This window comes from Cherax quadricarinatus, chromosome 50, assembly GCF_038502225.1.
Source record: "Cherax quadricarinatus isolate ZL_2023a chromosome 50, ASM3850222v1, whole genome shotgun sequence".
NCBI classification, from domain to species: Eukaryota; Metazoa; Arthropoda; class Malacostraca; order Decapoda; family Parastacidae; genus Cherax; species Cherax quadricarinatus.
Window position 1 is genome coordinate 25,691,573 of NC_091341.1, and position 22,132 is coordinate 25,713,704.

Sequence of the window (22,132 nt, forward strand, 5' to 3'; positions counted from 1 at the left end):
TCAGTTACACAACCCAGGGCAACATGGGTTTAGAACAGGTCGCTCCTGTCTGTCTCAACTATTGGATCACTACGACAAGGTCCTAAATGCACTAGAAGACAAAACGAATGCAGATGTAATATATACAGACTTTGCAAAAGCCTTCGACAAGTGTGACCATGGCGTAATAGCGCACAAAATGCGTGCTAAAGGAATAACAGGAAAAGTCGGTCGATGGATCTATAATTTCCTCACTAACAGAACACAGAGTAGTCGTCAACAGAGTAAAGTCAGAGGCAGCTACGGTGAAAAGCTCTGTTCCACAAGGCACAGTACTCGCTCCCATCTTGTTCCTCATCCTCATATCCGACATAGACAAGGATGTCAGCCACAGCACCGTGTCTTCCTTTGCAGATGACACCCGAATCTGCATGACAGTGTCTTCCATTGCAGACACTGCAAGGCTCCAGGCGGACATCAACCAAATCTTTCAGTGGGCTGCAGAAAACAATATGAAGTTCAACGATGAGAAATTTCAATTACTCAGATATGGTAAACATGAGGAAATTAAATCTTCATCAGAGTACAAAACAAATTCTGGCCACAAAATAGAGCGAAACACCAACGTCAAAGACCTGGGAGTGATCATGTCGGAGGATCTCACCTTCAAGGACCATAACATTGTATCAATCGCATCTGCTAGAAAAATGACAGGATGGATAATGAGAACCTTCAAAACTAGGGAGGCCAAGCCCATGATGACACTCTTCAGGTCACTTGTTCTATCTAGGCTGGAATATTGCTGCACACTAACAGCACCTTTCAAGGCAGGTGAAATTGCCGACCTAGAAAATGTACAGAGAACTTTCACGGCGCGCATAACGGAGATAAAACACCTCAATTACTGGGAGCGCTTGAGGTTCCTAAACCTGTATTCCCTGGAACGCAGGAGGGAGAGATACATGATTATATACACCTGGAAAATCCTAGAGGGACTAGTACCGAACTTGCACACGAAAATCACTTACTACGAAAGCAAAAGACTTGGCAGACGATGCAACATCCCCCCAATGAAAAGCAGGGGTGTCACTAGCACGTTAAGAGACCATACAATAAGTGTCAGGGGCCCGAGACTGTTCAACTGCCTCCCAGCACACATAAGGGGGATTACCAACAGACCCCTGGCAGTCTTCAAGCTGGCACTGGACAAGCACCTAAAGTCAGTTCCTGATCAGCCGGGCTGTGGCTCGTACGTTGGTTTACGTGCAGCCAGCAGCAACAGCCTGATTGACCAGGCTCTGATCCACCAGGAGGCCTGGTCACAGACCGGGCCGCGGGGGCGTTGACCCCCGGAACTCTCTCCAGGTAAACTCCAGTACCCCACCACAGCATCAAGTACCCCACCACAGCATCAAGTACCCCACAACAGCATCAAGTACCCCACAACAGCATCAAGTACCCCACAACAGCATCAAGTACCCCACCACAGCATCAAGTACTCCACAACAGCATCAAGTACCCCACCACAGCATCAAGTACCCCACCACATCAAGTACCCCACCACAGCATCAAGTACCCCACAACAGCATCAAGTACCCCACAACAGCATCAAGTACCCCACAACAGCATCAAGTACCCCACAACAGCATCAAGTACCCCACAACAGCATCAAGTACTCCACAACAGCATCAAGTACTCCACAACAGCATCAAGTACCCCACCACATCATCAAGTACCCCACCACAGCATCAAGTACTCCACAACAGCATCAAGTACCCCACAACAGCATCAAGTACTCCACAACAGCATCAAGTACCCCACCACAGCATCAAGTACTCCACAACAGCATCAAGTACCCCACCACATCAAGTACTCCACAACAGCATCAAGTACCCCACCACAGCATAAAGTACCCCACCACATCATCAAGTACTCCACAACAGCATCAAGTACTCCACAACAGCATCAAGTACTCCACAACAGCATCAAGTACTCCACAACAGCATCAAGTACTCCACAACAGCATCAAGTACTCCACAACAGCATCAAGTACTCCACAACAGCATCAAGTACCCCACCACAGCATCAAGTACCCCACCACAGCATCAAGTACCCCACCACAGCATCAAGTACCCCACCACAGCATCAAGTACCCCACAACAGCATCAAGTACCCCACAACAGCATCAAGTACCCCACAACAGCATCAAGTACCCCACCACAGCATCAAGTACTCCACAACAGCATCAAGTACCCCACCACAGCATCAAGTACCCCACCACATCATCAAGTACCCCACCACAGCATCAAGTACCCCACAACAGCATCAAGTACCCCACAACAGCATCAAGTACCCCACAACAGCATCAAGTACCCCACAACAGCATCAAGTACTCCACAACAGCATCAAGTACTCCACAACAGCATCAAGTACCCCACCACATCATCAAGTACCCCACCACAGCATCAAGTACTCCACAACAGCATCAAGTACCCCACAACAGCATCAAGTACTCCACAACAGCATCAAGTACCCCACCACAGCATCAAGTACTCCACAACAGCATCAAGTACCCCACCACATCAAGTACTCCACAACAGCATCAAGTACCCCACCACAGCATAAAGTACCCCACCACATCATCAAGTACTCCACAACAGCATCAAGTACTCCACAACAGCATCAAGTACTCCACCACAGCATCAAGTACCCCACCACAGCATCAAGTACCCCACCACAGCATCAAGTACCCCACCACAGCATCAAGTACCCCACCACAGCATCAAGTACCCCACCACAGCATCAAGTACCCCACCACAGCATCAAGTTAGGCACAACACAACTTGATCAACCTGGCTGTAACAGCTAGCAACACACTAACCACCAGCAACACTGGTTTAGTAAGCCAAGTCGTAAATTATCTGCCACTGAGAAGCGCCATACTAACTACTGTTTGCCTGGCTGGCCAGTCTCCTGTGAGTCTAATCACCAATTACCATGCAAACCACACAATGGCCTGGCTCAGTCAACCATAATGCTCTTACTACCAGCTTGATATTACCACAGAAATGTATATTACAATATATATATATATACATATATACACACACACACACACACACAGTCGTACCGAATAGGCAAAACTTGTGATTTTGGCTTAAATAGCAACACTCTTCTTGCCGAATAAGGCAAGCGAAAATTGGTGTATGCAACAATTTCACAACAATCATTCTGAACCTAAATGAAAAAAAAATATATTTAATTGTATTAAATTATTGTAAACTTGTTTAAAATATAATAAGGTAAAGTAATTTTTCTAAGGTTCTTTTGATACAAAATTATTATTTTTTACATTAACATAAATGAAAAAATATATATCTTTAAATGTATAAGAGGAAATTTTAGAAAGGATTTAATTTTGAGTTCTTGCTAATTAACCAATTTTACCTATTCGTCACGATATATATATATATATATATATATATATATCTTGCTGACAAATGCACGTGTCATCAGGTAATCAAAGGTTATTACAGGTAAGTATTACACGTTAAAGGCTGACTGGGTCCTGGTAATCTCTTAAGCCTATTATAAACGGCAACATGGAACTAGTTAATCATGACAGAGTCAACAGTGAACAAATCTGGACATTTATTAATATCACAGTCAGCCCTAATTAGGAAAATCTGGATACAGGTTTCGAATATTTTTTTGTCTTTGTATTTATTTTCTTGGTACCACACGGCTACCGTAGTTGGTCATGTAATGAGCTTTCATAAAGACAGATGTGCTTAACTTAACTGCTATCTTGTGTAGTTTGTGTATATTTTAAGCCGAGTTTTCCCTTAACACATAAATTACATTCTGTAGATGGTCCGTCAGCACATTTCTTTGCCGGTAATGTGACTTAAGAAGTTGTACGGTTGCAACCATAATTCCCAACTCACGAGACGAGTGTTCTTGTTCCTCGCGAGTTCCTGAATGACCCACTTGGCTTCAAGATGCCAGAACCAGATGTATGTGGTGGTTGATGGTCTGGGAGAGCAGTACATTGCTGAGGTGTTTGAGTGGAGGACTCAGAGACCAGGGAACCATGTGACCGAGGCAGCTTCCAGTACCGAGGTGAGGTCAGTGTGACTCTGGTAATTGGGGTAGCCACGAGATGGAGAATACGGTAGCTGAATTATCATAAATTAAGGTTATAAAACCCAGCACAGACACGCATTTGAGTTCACTGAGACCTCCTCAATCCTTCGCCGAACCACCTGGCTGATGTTACTTTATGATTAACTGGGTCACTGTCAAACTGAGTTTAAATACTGCTGTCTGAGGTACCTTATTATAACAAGGGCAATTTAGCCTTATCCAACCAAATATAATTTGGATAAGTTTAAAATAATTTAGTAAAACACAATGAAAAATAGTCTTGTCGTTAGGCTCAGAATGATATTTGCGAAATTGTGGTATACACAAATTTTCGCTTGCCTTATTCGGCAAGAAGAGCGTTGCTATTTAAGACAAAATCGTAAGTTTTACCTATAATTAATTAATTAAATTTTTTATTTTTTATTTTTTATTTTTTATTTTTTATTTTTTATTTTTTATTTTTTATTTTTTATTTATTTATTTATATATTTATTTATTTATTAGAGAAAGAAAAAGGAGAAAAAGAAAAATAGAGAAAGAGAAAGAAAGAGAGAGAGAGAGAGAGAGAGAGAGAGAGAGAGAGAGAGAGAGAGAGAGAGAGAGAGAGAGAGAGCACAGCAGCACATGAATGTATGCATGTAACTCACTCTCAAAAAAGCACTTCTCCATGAACACAAAAGCCATCGTTAAATTTTTACAGGGGAAAACGCCATTTCTGATATATTTTGAGCGATATACTCCGTAAAAAAAAAAGTATATCCGGGGGGCTTGTTCCGGTTGGGGGAGTATACAATACGAGGCCCGAGGGGAAGTATACCCTGTGTAACATACTGGAAATATACGCGACATATACCCATCGGCAGCAGTGTTGTAAGCTGATGGCAATGGAGACTGCTTTCTCTGTGCTTTCACTTTTTGCTTTCACTTTTTACTTTCACTTTCTCTGCTTTCACTTTGCATTTTATTAGCGAGTTTTTTTCCGAGGAGCCAGTAGCTATGAATCGACCCCTGCAACCACAATTAAGTAAGCACACCACTGCAACAACGTCGTGATCATTAAAAAAACACACTGGAGAAAGAAAATAAAACACTAACAATAACCCATCAAGATAAGAAAGCAAAACAAAGTTATTTATGAGTAAAATTACGTACCTCAGAGTCAAGTGGGAGTTTAAGGTCACCAGGTCACAATAATAACCAAACCCACCCGTGGTATGGTTTATTTACCATCGTGTCAATACGATTTCGTGAATCATGTAGATATTAGTATCCCTCCTTCGTGCCCACCTCTGATCATCACGTTTCGTACGTCTGGACCTTCTGTTTATTACAACATATATACCAGTAACACTGACATGTGTGGACTTTATATTCGGTAATACCAATTACTTGACCTATTAATTTGCTTGGGTTAATTCACATAAATGAAAATAGTTACATTAAATAGTATAAAGGAGATTCCCGTATAACTCAGTAAATTATTTGGCGTCGGTAGACAATTTATATTGGCCAATACAAATTAACGTACCTGTAGTGAGAATTAATACTCTGGGAGACGGACATTACGTCTGGTATAAACATCAGTTACTGACGATACGGGTTCTATTACACCTTGGTTGATTTCACTGGAGGATTCGGCCGATTTCGAGTTCATTGAGAGAGCCGACACTGCCTCTCAAGACGGCTACCCAGGCATTACACCCAGCCGAGACCAAGAGTCAACCTCCACACCCGTGTCACCAACACTGCCCTCTTGCCATCTACACAACTCTCCACACCCGTGTCACCAACACTGCCCTCTTGCCATCTACACAACTCTCCACACCCGTGTCACCAACACTGCCCTCTTGCCAGCTACACAACTCTCCACACCAGTGTCACCAACACTGCCCTCTTGCCAGCTACACAACTCTCCACACCCGTGTCACCAACACTGCCCTCTTGCCATCTACACAACTCTCCACACCCGTGTCACCAACACTGCCCTCTTGCCAGCTACACAACTCTCCACACCCGTGTCACCAACACTGCCCTCTTGCCATCTACACAACTCTCCACACCCGTGTCACCAACACTGCCCTCTTGCCAGCTACACAACTCTCCACACCCGTGTCACCAACACTGCCCTCTTGCCAGCTACACAACTCTCCACACCAGTGTCACCAACACTGCCCTCTTGCCAGCTACACAACTCTCCACACCCGTGTCACCAACACTACCTCTTGCCAGCTACACAACCCTCCACCACCACTCAGTTGGAATCACACACTCGCTTCCACACAAGTAGTTTGGTAGTTTGTGACTACCATTAAGATTTCATATGTACAATTATATATATATATATATATATATATATATATATATATATATATATATATATATATATATATATATATATATATATATATATATATATATATATATATATATATATATTAGGCAGGCAGGGAGGAGAGGCGGGTCATTAAAAGGAGCCTTTGGGGTTAGGTTGTCTGATATGTAGAGGAGACTGAGGCTGGTCCGTGTTTTCTGACGTGGTGCTGATGTTGTGAAAAAATAATTGGTATCTTATGTCAGGATGGTTAGAGTGGAGTGGGTGTCAGCACGGTGTCAGGGAGGTGGTGTCTGCACAGTGTCAGGGAGGTGGTGTCAGCACAGTGTCAGGGAGGTGGTGTCAGCACAGTGTCAGGGAGGTGGTGTCAGCACATAGTCAGGGAGGTGGTGTCTGCACAGTGTCAGGGAGGTGGTGTCTGCACAGTGTCAGGGAGGTGGTTCAGCACGGTGTCAGGGAGGTGGTGTCAGCACGGTGTCAGGGAGGTGGTGTCAGCACGGTGTCAGGGAAGTGGTGTCAGCACGGTGTCAGCACAGTGTCAGGGAGGTGGTGTCAGCACAGTGTCAGGGAGGTGGTGTCAGCACGGTGTCAGGGAAGTGGTGTCAGCACGGTGTCAGGGAGGTGGTGTCAGCACGGTGTCAGGGAAGTGGTGTCAGCACGGTGTCAGCACAGTGTCAGGGAGGCGGTATCAGCACAGTGTCAGGGAGGTGGTGTCAGCACGGTGTCAGGGAAGTGGTGTCAGCACGGTGTCAGGGAGGTGGTGTCAGCACAGTGTCAGGGAGGTGGTGTCAGCACGGTGTCAGGGAAGTGGTGTTAGCACGGTGTCAGGGAGGTGGTGTCAGTACAGTGTCAGGGAGGTGGTCTCAACACAGTGTCAGCACAGTGTCAGGTAGGTGGTTTCAGCACAGTATCAGCACAGTGTCAGGGAGGTGGTGTCTGCACAGTGTCAGGGAGGTGGTTCAGCACGGTGTCAGGGAGGTGGTGTCAGCACAGTGTCAGGGAGGTGGTTCAGCACGGTGTCAGGAAGGTGGTATCAACACAGTGTCAGCACAGTGTCAGGGAGGTGGTTTCAGCAGTGTCAGGGAGGTGGTTTCAGCACAGTGTCAGGGAGGTGGTCTCAACACAGTGTCAGCACAGTGTCAGGGAGGTGGTGTCAGCACAGTGTCAGGGAGGTGGTGTCAGCACAGTGTCAGGGAGGTGGTGTCAGCACAGTGTCAGGGAGGTGGTGTCTGCACAGTGTCAGGGAGGTGGTTCAGCACGGTGTCAGGGAGATGGTGTCACCACAGTGTCAGGGAGGTGGTTCAGCACGGTGTCAGGGAGGTGGTATGAACCCAGTGTCAGCACAGTGTCAGGGAGGTGGTATGAACCCAGTGTCAGCACAGTGTCAGGGAGGTGGTTTCAGCACAGTGTCAGGGAGATGGTATGAACACAGTGTCAGCACAGTGTCAGGGAGGTGGTGTTAGCACAGTGTCAGGGAGGTGGTGTCAGCACAGTGTCAGGGAGGTGGTGTCAGCACAGTGTCAGCACAGTGTCAGCACAGTGTCAGGGAGGTGGTATCAACACAGTGTCAGGGAGGAGTCAGCACAGTGTCAGGGAGGTGTCAGGGTGGTGTCAGGGTGGTGTCAGGGTGGTGTCAGGGTGGTGTCAGCACAGTGTCAACACAGTGTCAGCACAGTGTCAGGGAGGTGTCAGCACAGTGTCAGCACAGTGTCAGGGAGGTGTCAGCACAGTGTCAGGGAGGTGTCAGCACAGTGTCAGCACAGTGTCAGGGAGGTGTCAGCACAGTGTCAGGGAGGTGTCAGCACAGTGTCAACACAGTGTCAGGGAGGTGTCAGCACAGTGTCAACACAGTGTCAGGGAGGTGTCAGCACAGTGTCAGTACAGTGTCAGCACAGTGTCAACACAGTGTCAGGGAGGTGTCAGCACAGTGTCAGGGAGGTGTCAGCACAGTGTCAGGGAGGTGGTGTCAGCACAGTGTCAGGGAGGTGTCAGCACAGTGTCAGCACAGTGTCAGCACAGTGTCAGGGAGGTGTCAACACAGTGTCAGCACAGTGTCAGGGAGGTGTCAGCACAGTGTCAGGGAGGTGTCAGCACAGTGTCAGCACAGTGTCAGCACAGTGTCAGCCACAACTTTCACGTCAGAAAAGAAGAAACACAATTGCCTTTCTTCCGTTTTAATTGAAACTTTATTTTTTTTATCTTGAGAATTTATTAATTCTGGAAATAAAGTGTTGACGCTGTCTTCCAGGAGGAAGGTCTCTCTCTCTCTCTCTCTCTCTCTCTCTCTCTCTCTCTCTCTCTCTCTCTCTCTTTTACTCCCTGGGTTTTTCTGGAACTGCGACCAGAGTTCCTACATTTATTTTATACATTAAGAACCATTATCTTACCTCAACACATTTCCAAGTCTGATCCTGCACATATATTTTACGTAGTTCCTCAGTCTTAAGCAGACGTAAGAGGAGTAGGAATAGTAGTAGTACTAGTACTAGTAGTACTACTACTAGTACTAGTCGTAGTAGTAGTAGTAGTAGTAGGAAGAGGAGGAGGAGGAGGAGAAGTAGGAAAAGGAGTAGGAAGAGACCACGTACTCTAAGATCCATACGTTTTAAGATATTAGAGTACCTGGATATTAGAGTACCTGGATATTAGAGTACTTGGATATTAGAGTACCTGGATATTAGAGTACTTGGATATTAGAGTACCTGGATATTAGAGTACCTGGATATTAGAGTACCTGGATATTAGAGTACTTGGATATTAGAGTACCTGGATATTAGAGTACCTGGATATTAGAGTACCTGGATATTAGAGTACCTGGATATTAGAGTACCTGGATATTAGAGTACCTGGATATTAGAGTACCTGGATATTAGAGTACCTGGATATTAGAGTACTTGGATATTAGAGTACCTGGATATTAGAGTACTTGGATATTAGAGTACCTGGATATTAGAGTACCTGGATATTAGAGTACCTGGATATTAGAGTACCTGGATATTAGAGTACCTGGATATTAGAGTACTTGGATATTAGAGTACCTGGATATTAGAGTACTTGGATATTAGAGTACCTGGATATTAGAGTACCTGGATATTAGAGTACCTGGATATTAGAGTACCTGGATATTAGAGTACCTGGATATTAGAGTACTTGGATATTAGAGTACCTGGATATTAGAGTACCTGGATATTAGAGTACCTGGATATTAGAGTACCTGGATATTAGAGTACCTGGATATTAGAGTACTTGGATATTAGAGTACCTGGATATTAGAGTACCTGGATATTAGAGTACCTGGATATTAGAGTACCTGGATATTAGAGTACCTGGATATTAGAGTACTTGGATATTAGAGTACCTGGATATTAGAGTACCTGGATATTAGAGTACCTGGATATTAGAGTACCTGGATATTAGAGTACTTGGATATTAGAGTACCTGGATATTAGAGTACCTGGATATTAGAGTACCTGGATATTAGAGTACCTGGATATTAGAGTACCTGGATATTAGAGTACTTGGATATTAGAGTACCTGGATATTAGAGTACCTGGATATTAGAGTACCTGGATATTAGAGTACCTGGATATTAGAGTACCTGGATATTAGAGTACCTGGATATTAGAGTACCTGGATATTAGAGTACCTGGATATTAGAGTACCTGGATATTAGAGTACCCGGATATTAGAGTACCCGGATATTAGAGTACCTGGATATTAGAGTACCTGGATATTAGAGTACCTGAATATTAGGGTACCTGGATATTAGAGTACCTGGATATTAGAGTACCTGGATATTAGAGTACCTGGATATTAGAGTACCCGGATGTTAGAGTATCTGTATATTAGAGTACCTGGATATTAGAGTACTTGGATATTAGAGTACCTGGATATTAGAGTACCTGGATATTAGAGTACCTGGATATTAGAGTACCTGGATATTAGAGTACCTGGATATTAGAGTACTTGGATATTAGAGTACCTGGATATTAGAGTACCTGGATATTAGAGTACCTGTATATTAGAGTACCTGGATATTAGAGTACCTGGATATTAGAGTACCCGGATATTAGAGTACCTGGATATTAGAGTACTTGGATATTAGAGTACCTGGATATTAGAGTACCTGGATATTAGAGTACCTGGATATTAGAGTACCTGGATATTAGAGTACCTGGATATTAGAGTACTTGGATATTAGAGTACCTGGATATTAGAGTACCTGGATATTAGAGTACCTGTATATTAGAGTACCTGGATATTAGAGTACCTGGATATTAGAGTACCCGGATATTAGAGTACCTGGATATTAGAGTACTTGGATATTAGAGTACCTGGATATTAGAGTACCTGGATATTAGAGTACCTGGATATTAGAGTACCTGGATATTAGAGTACCTGGATATTAGAGTACCTGGATATTAGAGTACCTGGATATTAGAGTACCTGGATATTAGAGTACCCGGATATTAGAGTACGAGAAAAATCACTGCATCAATGATTCGTGTACGAATGGTATATAATACCGACAAGATGAGAGTAAGACACATGTGCAACATCTGGGTATCTTTATTGTAGACGTTTCGCCATCCAGTGGCTTTATCAATACAAATTCCAGGACATAACTTGAAGACAGTAGAACTATGTACAGAAGATGAGGTAATCAGTCCCTCAACCTAGGGGTAGGTGCGAACAGCACCATAGTCGTGGAGATTCTGAAGCAGAAGAAAGAATCCTGGCGCTTATATAGTAACGTCAGGTGAAGCAGACGAGGGCAAATTCACTGGTGGGCGGGATTCCCCAGTGGAAGTAGGTCCTTCCCAAAGAGATGGGTTAGTTGTAGTAGTAGTAGTTGTCGTAGTTGTGAAGGTTATGTGCATGTCCTCATGGAATCTTAATTCTGAGGACATGCACATAACCTTCACAACTACAACAACTACTACTACTACAACTAACCCATCTCTTTGGGAAGGACCTACTTCCACTGGGGAATCCCGCCCACCAGTGAATTTGCCTTCGTCTGCTTCACCTGACGTTACTATATAAGCGCCAGGATTCTTTCTTCTGCTTCAGAATCTCCACGACTATAGTGCTGTTCGCACCTACCCCTAGGTTGAGGGACTGATTACCTCATCTTCTGTACATAGTTCTACTGTCTTCAAGTTATGTCCTGGAATTTGTATTGATAAAGCCACTGGATGGCGAAACGTCTACAATAAAGATACCCAGATGTTGCACATGTGTCTTACTCGCATCAATGATTCAGTGATTCGTGTATCCCAGAAGCAGACTCTAACTCTGGCTACTCAGGAGGGTCCCAGGGAATGTCTAACACTTCCTCAGTGATTCTTTAACAGTCAGTTCTACGACTTTTGTGATTCTTCAACAGTCAGTTCTACGACTTTTGTGATTCTTTAACAGTCAGTTCTACGACTTTTGTGATTCTTTAACAGTCAGTTCTACGACTTTTGTGATTCTTTAACAGTCAGTTCTACGACTTTTGTGATTCTTTAACAGTCAGTTCTACGACTTTTGTGAGTTATATCTACTAAGCTTCTCCTTACACAGATCTGTTTTTGGTTTTAGTTTTCCAAATACGGATGTACTCTCGGTATATACTGGGATCACGGTAAATACGGAGCGTATATTCGTATACAATGACCCCCGTAGTTTGTAATGTTCGTGTACCAGGTTCTCACGGTTCAAATGTGTATATACCGGCTTCCCGTGGTTCATAATGCGTGTATACCCGCTTCTCGTGGTTCATAATGTGTGTATACCAGGATCCCATGGTTCATAATGTATATATATCAATATCCTGTGGTTCATGTGTATATACCAGCTTCCTGTGGTTCATAACGTGTATATACCAGCTCACCGTGGTTCATAACGTGTATGTACCAGCTCCCCGTGGTTCATAACGTGTATATACCAGATCACCGTGGCTCATAACGTGTATATACCAGCTTCCCGTGGTTCATAACGTGTATATACCAGCTCACCGTGGCTCATAACGTGTATATACCAGCTCCCCGTGGTTCATAACGTGTATATACCAGCTCACCGTGGCTCATAACGTGTATATACCAGCTCACCGTGGCTCATAACGTGTATATACCAGCTTCCTGTGGTTCATAACGTGTATATACCAGCTCCCCGTGGTTCATAACGTGTATATACCAGCTCCCCGTGGTTCATAACGTGTATATACCAGCTCACCGTGGCTCATAACGTGTATATACCAGCTCACCGTGGCTCATAACGTGTATATACCAGCTCACCGTGGCTCATAACGTGTATATACCAGCTTCCTGTGGTTCATAACGTGTATATACCAGCTTCCCGTGGTTCATAACGTGTATATACCAGCTTCCCGTGGCTCATAACGTGTATATACCAGCTCACCGTGGCTCATAACGTGTATATACCAGCTCACCGTGGCTCATAACGTGTATATACCAGCTCACCGTGGCTCATAACGTGTATATACCAGCTCCCCGTGGTTTATAACGTGTATATACCAGCTTCCCGTGGTTCATGCCTTGAGATTTCAATCAAAAATATGCAACTCAACACCAACATTCTCCTGTGAGGGGAGAAAAAAACGTGCAGATTTTTATATTGTCCAGCGAGAGGCTTCAAACTTAAAGCTTCTCGCATTACCCTCGTTAACAACTAAATCCCTTCAACCTGACTTTCAAAGTTCTCCTTTTTGGGTTGAAAACTTGTATTAATTTACGCAAGCTTACCTTCGTCTCTCCATCTTGGCAGCCGCTAGGCAAGGCTGTCTGCCCATGAAGCAAAGAAATAAAAACATATCCTTGGAGGTATACAGCCTTTATCAATTTTTTTTTGTGTGTGTGAAATTTGGTATCTTCTTTAGGAGTCGTTGAAGCCTTCTACGTCGTATTTTAAGGTGCTCAAGGGACCCACAGGATCCTCAACTGTCTTTTAAGATCCGGAACGGTTTTGTAAGTTGGTCAACTGTCTTGGTAGGTCTTGGACTGTCTAAGAAGGTCCTGAATGACCCAGGAAGGTCCTAAATGACCCAGGAAGGTCCTAAATGACCTAGGAAGGTCCTGAATGACTCAGGAAGGTCCTAAATGACCCAGGAAGGTCCTAAATGACCTAAGAAGGTCTTAAATGAGCCAGGAAGATCCTAAATAACCTAGGAAGGTCTCAAATTACCTAGGAAGGTTCTGAATTTCCTAGGAAGGTCCTGGATTATTTTTAATAAAGACCTGAACCGTTTGAGAAAGTTCTGAACTGCTTTGCATTACCTTGAACTATCTTGTAAAATATTAAACTGTTTAGTAAGACACTCAACAACTGTGCAAGTTCCTGAACTATCTTACCTGAACCTCAACTATTTTTCCCAGGTCGAGAAAGGTCAAACATCGTAAGACTAACGTCGCAAGTCGAACGTTGTAAACATATCGTTGTGAGTATAACGAGGTGACTAATGTCATATAACGTCGTAAGCTTAATATCGTAAGTCTAACGTCGTAGGCCTAATGTCGTAAATCTAACGGGGTTAGTCTCGTTACCACCTTCTAGTGCATCAACTAACTTCTAGTGCATCAACTACCCTGCAGCTCCTCTTGGCCTGCTAACGAAGGCAGAAAGCGATTTACATAGACTCGCTGGAAGTAAAACCTTTGATGACACTACTTCAGGTCCTCCCTCTTGTAATCCCCGAACTGGATATCTGCCTCCGTGTTTAGCCTTTGTGGTGTGTACTCGTCCGTATGCCTGTGTGATTGTTTGCCTTTGAAGCAGGAGGCAAAGGGACTCTTGTTGGGGAGAAATGAAGGTAGTTTGGGTGAGAGAATGGCTTTATTCGAGGTGCTGCATTTATATAAATAGACCATTTATTTCTTGCCTTCCGCTTTCTGAGTTCTTTGTCATATGTAGCGCAGTGAATGAGTGGAGGGAGGGAACCAAGCTTGTCAGGAAGGAACCACGTATGCCAAAAGGGAACCATGCATGCCAGGAGGGAACCATGGATGCCGGGAAGGAATCATGCATGCCAATAGGGAACCACGCATGCCAGGAGGGAACCACGCATGCCAGGAAGGAACCACGCGTGCCAGGAGGGAACCACGCATGCCAGGAGGGAACCACGCATGCCAGGAAGGAACCCCGTATACACTGTTTGTGAATTGTTGCAACCACGGTACTCTGACTTATATTCCTGCTATCTCTTTTGACTTCCCAGGCTGTGTGTTGAGGATGTTCTTCTCTCTGGGAGAGACAAACGAGCGGCGGTGCCACGCTTCGGCAGCTCCCAGGATAATGTAGTACACTGCAGTGCTTACCACAGCACACACTGTCTACCCCTGGCTGCGTCTCCCTCAGAAGTACTTCAGTGAAGTGCTCAGTACTTTGCTGTCATAATCAACTTCAGTGTTCAGCTCTCTAATTCAGCTGTCTGGACTGAATGTCTGGTACTTGATGGTACGTTCGTCTGGCTTTCTATTGGTAGGTTACTGTGGGTAATATGTGGGCAGAGGAGTATGGATTGGCTTGTATACATACATCAGGGTGCCATTAGTAGGGTATACATGTCGAGGTGTATGCCTCTCAGTGTATATACACAGAGCTTATTGATTCCCTATGTAGGGCTTACCGGTGTAATGAACCATTCTATACGTAAGATAATTACTGGTATTATTAACCATGATACAGGTGAGATTAATTCTAATTGGACATTACTGCTTCCATTAATCTTATTATTGCGATCATTATCTTTTGCTCCTTCTCTCTCTCTCTCTCTCTCTCTCTCTCTCTCTCTCTCTCTCTCTCTCTCTCTCTCTCTCTCTCTCTCTCTCTCTCTCTCTCTCTCTTCCTCTCTCTCTCTTTTCCGTCTATTTATTTTTACCTCTTCCTCTACCCTTAATCTATATTTTCAACAAAAGAATGTATACACAGTGAAGTGTATGTCTCTCAGTGTATATAGGTCATGAGATGTACGTTTCTGTATGTCTCTCAGTGTATACACACAGTGAAGTGTATGCCTCTCAGTGTATACACAGTGAAGTGTGTGCCTCTCAGTGTATATACAGTGAAGTATATGCCTCTCAGTGTATATACACTGACAGTTCATCTTGACCTGTGTTTATTTAAGGTATCAAAGTATCCATGACTTGTGTTGAACAGGTAACTTGCAGCCTTAATGATCCTTAAGTGATAGATAGGCTTCAAACCCCATCAGGTAATCAATTCTCAACTTCTTTCTTCTTATCATCTTCTCTTCCTCATCTTCTTAAAAAAAACAAGTCTATCACACGTATATTTGTGAATTTCCATCCTAAAGGGGAAAAAAATCGCCCATTTAAAATATTCTTTCTAAAGCCAATTGATCGTTTTAAATTTATTCAGAAAATAATTTAAATCTTGATATTGTTAACGTTTAAATTTATTCAGAAAATAAGTTAAATCTTGATATTGTTAACGTTTAAATTTATTCAGAAAATAAGTTAAATCTTGATATTGTTAACGTACAGCATTTAAGGTTCCTGGCCTCTTGGGCTCTGTTATACCTTTCCTTGAAGCTGTGTATGATGTCACCTACTCATGGTAAAGTGCTTTATGGTTAATGGGATTTAAAACCTATTGACTACACGAGGGTCATTATGACCGCCAGTCAAGAATACTTTCAATCCCAAAAATGGGGGTTAAATTCTCAGGATATATACACTGAGAGATATCTCACAGTGTATATACCTTGAGCAAAAGAGTAGAAGATCTACTGTAGATATAAAGCCAATAAAAGTAGACGTAGAGAAGAGACTGTAGACAGTGAATGAACATAAGAATTACAAAGTTTCGATACATATGAAGCCATGATACAGTAGCTGGATTAAAGGAAAATCTCCCAGAGAAAGGCGAAGAAAGCGTGTTAGAGAGAGAGAGAGAGAGAGAGAGAGAGAGAGAGAGAGAGAGAGAGAGAGAGAGAGAGAGAGAGAGAGAGAGAGAGAGAGAGAGAGAGAGAGAGAGAGAGAGAGAGAGAGAGAGAGAGAGAGAGAGAGGGTAGACTCCCCTAGCCAATATAAGAATTCTTCCATATCATTCACCAAACTTTCTTCATAACAGCGGAAACTCTTGCATTCTATCTGTACATTATGGAAAATATTCTTTAAAGCAAAAAAAAAAAAAAAAAAAAAAAAAATCTCTAAACGAAAATTCTGTGAAAAAAGTTAAATCCAGCCATTGTTTATTTTCCTCCACTTATTATATAGAGAAATTAAAGTAACTATATATATATATATATATATATATATATATATATATATATATATATATATATATATATATATATATATATATATATATATATATATATATATCTATATGTGATTGCAGAGGTAAAGCTCCTGGCCCCGCACAATCAATTTTAACCAGCCACTTTTGCGATAAAATTCTTCACGAAATTCACTCGAAATTATCGCTTTTTACAAGACATATATATGCAGATTCTGTGGTAATTAAATCTGGCAGAGTCTGGAGCCTTGTCGTAAATACCAGTAATTATCTATTTTTCGTCCCCTGACACTGCACAAGTAGACAACTTGCTGTTCGTGTGGCTGACACCACCCAGGAACCTCAGTCTATAATATACTGAGGAACCTCAATCAGTCTATAATATACTGAGGAACCTCAATCAGTCTATAATATACTGAGGAACCTCAATCAGTCTATAATATACCGTGGAGCCTCAATCAGTCTATAATATACCGTGGAGCCTCAATCAGTCTACAATATACCGTGGAGCCTCAATCAGTCTACAATATACCGTGGAGCCTCAATCAGTCTACAATATACCGTGGAGCCTCAATCAGTCTACAATATACCGTGGAGCCTCAATCAGTCTACAATATACCGTGGAGCCTCAATCAGTCTACAATATACCGTGGAGCCTCAATCAGTCTACAATATACCGTGGAGCCTCAATCAGTCTATAATATACCAAAAAACCTCAGTCTGTTTACAATATACCAAGGAACCTCAATCAGTCTACAATATACCGTGGAGCCTCAATCAATCTACAGTATACCAAGGAACCTCAATCAGTCTACAATATACCGTGGAGCCTCAATCAGTCTACAATATACCGTGGAGCCTCAATCAGTCTACAATATACCGTGGAGCCTCAATCAGTCTACAGTATACCAAGGAACCTCAATCAGTCTACAATATACCAAGGAACCTCAATCAGTCTACAATATACCGTGGAGACTCAATCAGTCTACAGTATACCAAGGAACCTCAATCAGTCTACAATATACCAAGGAACCTCAGTCAGTCTATAATATACTGTGGAGCCTCAATCAGTCTACAATATACCGAGGAGCCTCAATCAGTCTACAGTATACCAAGGAACCTCAATCAGTCTATAATATACCAAGGAACCTCAATCTGTCTACAATATACCGTGGAGCCTCAATCAGTCTACAGTATACCAAGGAACCTCAGTTTACAATATACCGTGGAGCCTCAATCAGTCTACAGCATACCAAGGAACCTCAATCAGTCTACAATATACCGTGGATCCTCAATCAGTCTACAATATACCAAGGAACCTCAATCAGTCTACAATATACCGTGGATCCTTAATCAGTCTACAATATACCAAGGAACCTCAATCAGTCTACAATATACCGTGGAGCCTCAATCAGTCTACAATATACCAATTAACCTCAATCAGTCTACAATATACCGTGGATCCTCAATCAGTCTACAATATACCAAGGAACCTCAATCAGTCTACAATATACCGTGGATCCTCAATCAGTCTACAATATACCAATTAACCTCAATCAGTCTACAATATACCGTGGATCCTCAATCAGTCTACAATATACCAAGGATCCTCAATCAGTCTACAATATACCGTGGATCCTCAATCAGTCTACAATATACCAAGGAACCTCAATCAGTCTACAATATACCAAGGAACCTCAATCAGTCTACAATATACCAAGGAACCTTAATCAGTCTACAATATACCAAGGAACCTCAATCAGTCTACAATATACCAAGGAACCTCAATCAGTCTACAATATACCAAGGAACCTCAATCAGTTTACAATATCTGAGGGAAAATTGGGCCTTTTCTAGGCTGTTTACTGACGACTTGCCGGGGTAATTGGTTGCTTAATGGAGTTTAAAGGCTGTTGACTACACGAGGGTCATTAAGGCTGCCGACAACCGTCTCACCACCAGTCAAGAATACTTTCACCCAGGAAACACGGTATAAAGTAAACTCTGAGTGTATATACTCAGAAATACACCACTTGGTATAAATTGTATACTCTGAGGTATAATTATAGAGGAGAGATAAGATATATATGATATTATTATATTTGATATAATTATCAACATTATTATTATTATTATTATTTTTAATTTAAAAGTTATAATAATGATAACATTAACATTAATAGCAGTATTACTGTTATTTCCATAAATATTATTAGAATAAAAATTTGTGGGGACAATATAAGATCATTATATATATATATATATATATATATATATATATATATATATATATATATATATATATATATATATATATATATATTTAATTATCTTCACTATTCTCTGCATCACTGTAATTATCCCCCTCACCATCATCCCAGTAATTACCACCACCATCACCACCAGCTCTCACCATCACCAACAATACAACAACTCCCCATCCTTCTCCTCGTCATCCTCACGCTAATTACCATGATTATTGCCATTGTCACACATGCGGGTATTATGGTGGGCATCTCATGGTTCTTGTGTGAGGGTAGATCAACCATGGTTGTCTTAATTACCAAGACTTCTTTAAGGTTTTCAAGACACGAAACAAACCCGTCTCTCTCAGAGGGACTCTCTCAGTGGGTCCCTTTCAGAGGGCCCCTCTCAGTGGGTCCCTTTCAGAGGGCCCTGTATACCTCCGGAAAGATAATTTCGTATGTACATCTGCAGAGTTATTGTAAGTTATTATTAATATCTAGTCTCCAAACAAAAGATCTTTTGACTGAGTTCTCTAAATTTTAAGATCGTGGGCCGATACAGACATTTCTTTTCAATTTTGAAATGACGTAATCACTGACTGGACCAGAAAAATTTGAATTATTTTGAGGTTAAATGACCAGAGGACCAATTGTTGGTTATTTTTCTTTCATTAATGGCGTAAATTTATAAAAAAATTGAAAAGATCTGAAAAAAATTACTACGTAATGCTCAAAAAAAAAAAAGTCGATATTTACGTTTGATATATTACATATTTGTGATTTAGTGACTAAAGTGAGACGCTCTCAGCTGGCGAGCTGATAGCGTCTGCTGTGAGACTGTCTGCTGAGTTTCACCCAGACAGCTGAAGCACTTGAGAAGTTGCCATACTTTCTGACCAGCGCCTTGGTCAAGTTACTTTATATTATATTGGTATTCTTAAGGTGGATTCAAGTACCACCACCACCACTACTACTACCACTACTACCACCACTACTACCACTACCACCACCAACGCCTTGGTCAAGTTACTTTATATAATATTGGCATTCTTAATGTGGACTCAGGTATCACCACCACTACTGCACTACCACCACTACTACTACTGTTGAGAAATGGGTTACCAGCTAAATTTATAATTTTAAATATAGGGAATACTTAGCTGATAAAAGACAGCAAATCGTCTACACAGCCGCCCCTGCAGACGAGGTCTTGAATTGTTGTCATGATCATCTCTCAACGGGCTGTAATAGATCATATTATGTAAACAATAAATTACCCCTCCCTAGGGGGTGTTATGTCAGCATATTTCATTCACGGATTGCTGACAAACTTACTTGTGTGGACTCAAAAGTCCGCACCTCACTGCCGACTATAGGTTGATTACAAACTCCTTGCGACTCAAGAACTGCGCAGTCCCCCGTACTACAAGAAATTCGTAACCTACCTTGCTCTTGTAGCGTGAGCTATGGTGTTCTTCACACCTTCGACAGGTATCGGTGACTTGATAGAAGCTGAAGTGTCCTTGGATGTCCACGTCTTCCATAGTCTAGGAATACGCACACTGGTACACTATGTTCCACAAGATTTGTCTTTATTCTTCACAATCTTATCACTAAAGAAGCTGATCACACTTCTCTTAAGTGTTTATTGTGTTTTGTGAGACACTTTGTTCACACTAACGCACGGATCAGTGTTCTTTGTTGGTTATCCTGGCGTCAGCGTCACTCTCAGTAGAGTCAAAAGTAATCTGAAGAAGCAACAGGCTCTTACACCGTCACTGCCCCTAGCATATAAAGGAAAAGCTGACCTAGTACCTTTTGCTTCCTTGCCACTTCCTCCATGAAGCAAAGCAGAATGCTTGAATCTTGCTGTCTTAAGCATAGACAACAATGTACACTATCTTTACCATTGTAATGAAGTGGGAGCAGGATTTTCCTTAATTGTCCTGCTAAGGTAAGATATGGACTGTCTTTTATTAAAATACACTTTGCAATACTGGAGTCTTGCACGGAGCCTCGGTCGCTTGACCACGTCGCATACTGGTACTGCATCTGGGATCAATTACTTGCTGTAGCAGTAAACAAGATGCTTGCTCCTTCTGAGAGGGCTGGGCCCCTCAGGGCTGAAAGTGGCTGAAAGAGGCTGAAAGGGGCTGAAGGGGGCTGATACCCCCTCCTGGAGAAAATTTCTCCACAACAACCACCACCACTACCACTACCACCATCACCACCACCACTACTACCACAACCACTACTACCATATAACTTATTTGGCTCCTAAATTGAGTTTAGTACTACTGCTGCTGCTGCTGCTGCTACTGCTTCTGCTACTGCTGCTACTGCTTCTGCTACTGCTGCTTCTGCTACTGCTTCTGCTACTGCTTCTGCTTCTGCTACTTCTTCTGCTTCTGCTACTGCTTCTGCTGCTGCTACTGCTGCTACTGCTTCTGCTACTGCTGCTTCTGCTACTGCTTCTGCTACTGCTGCTTCTGCTACTGCTTCTGCTACTGCTGCTACTGCTACTCAAAATAATAATAATAATCCAGGGTGGAAGTGATGGTGCGTAGTAGCAGTGAAACTAAAAAGAGCCGAGAGAAGCCTCAGTATTAAAGAGAACAGTGTAGAGAAGTGCCTACCAAGGAACCAGACATACTGGCGTAAGTTCAATGAATTTAGAGGACAATTCTCCCGGGGAATTATGAAAGTTTTCAACCTGAAGTGTGAAAAGGCAGGAGGCAAATTCGTACCAGCCCTCAGGGAAATGGAAGAGTTACACCGAGAACTCTCTTCAGCCTTCCATGTCAGGAGGACAAAACCGCGAAGAGAAGAACGGGGCGGCACGCAGAAGAGCAACAAATTACCGTCTCTGAATTTAGAAGAAATCTGAGAAAAAATATATTGAAATTGAAGGAGCCAAGGCAATATCAAAGCCAAAGTTAACTTAAAGCCACATAAGAAGGAAAATGGCAATAATAACGATAATATTTGGAGAATAGGTGGAACCCAAGAGAAGGGAAAGTGTACAAGACTTTAGTACATGTTATCGTACTTTGTTTATCAACAAAGAAGAACCAGTAATGGAGATGGAGGAGAGAATAAATTAAGTGGAACTGTCAAGCACTGAAATGATCAAAGAAGACGCAAAGGAACTCCTAATGGACCTTGA

The 22,132-nt window shown here is 42.5% G+C and overlaps 1 protein-coding gene across 1 annotated transcript in view; it reads right to left on the bottom strand.

Moving 5' to 3' along the window:
- The window catches only part of LOC128695272 (protein tincar-like), a 382,958-nt gene extending 376,658 nt beyond the window's left edge, over nt 1–6,300 (bottom strand). Inside the window, exon 1 of the transcript XR_011393371.1 lies at nt 5,654–6,300. The gene's annotated coding sequence lies outside the window, so the exon portion shown is untranslated. The remainder of the gene's footprint in view (nt 1–5,653) is intronic.
- Between the last annotated feature and the right edge of the window lie 15,832 nt (nt 6,301–22,132).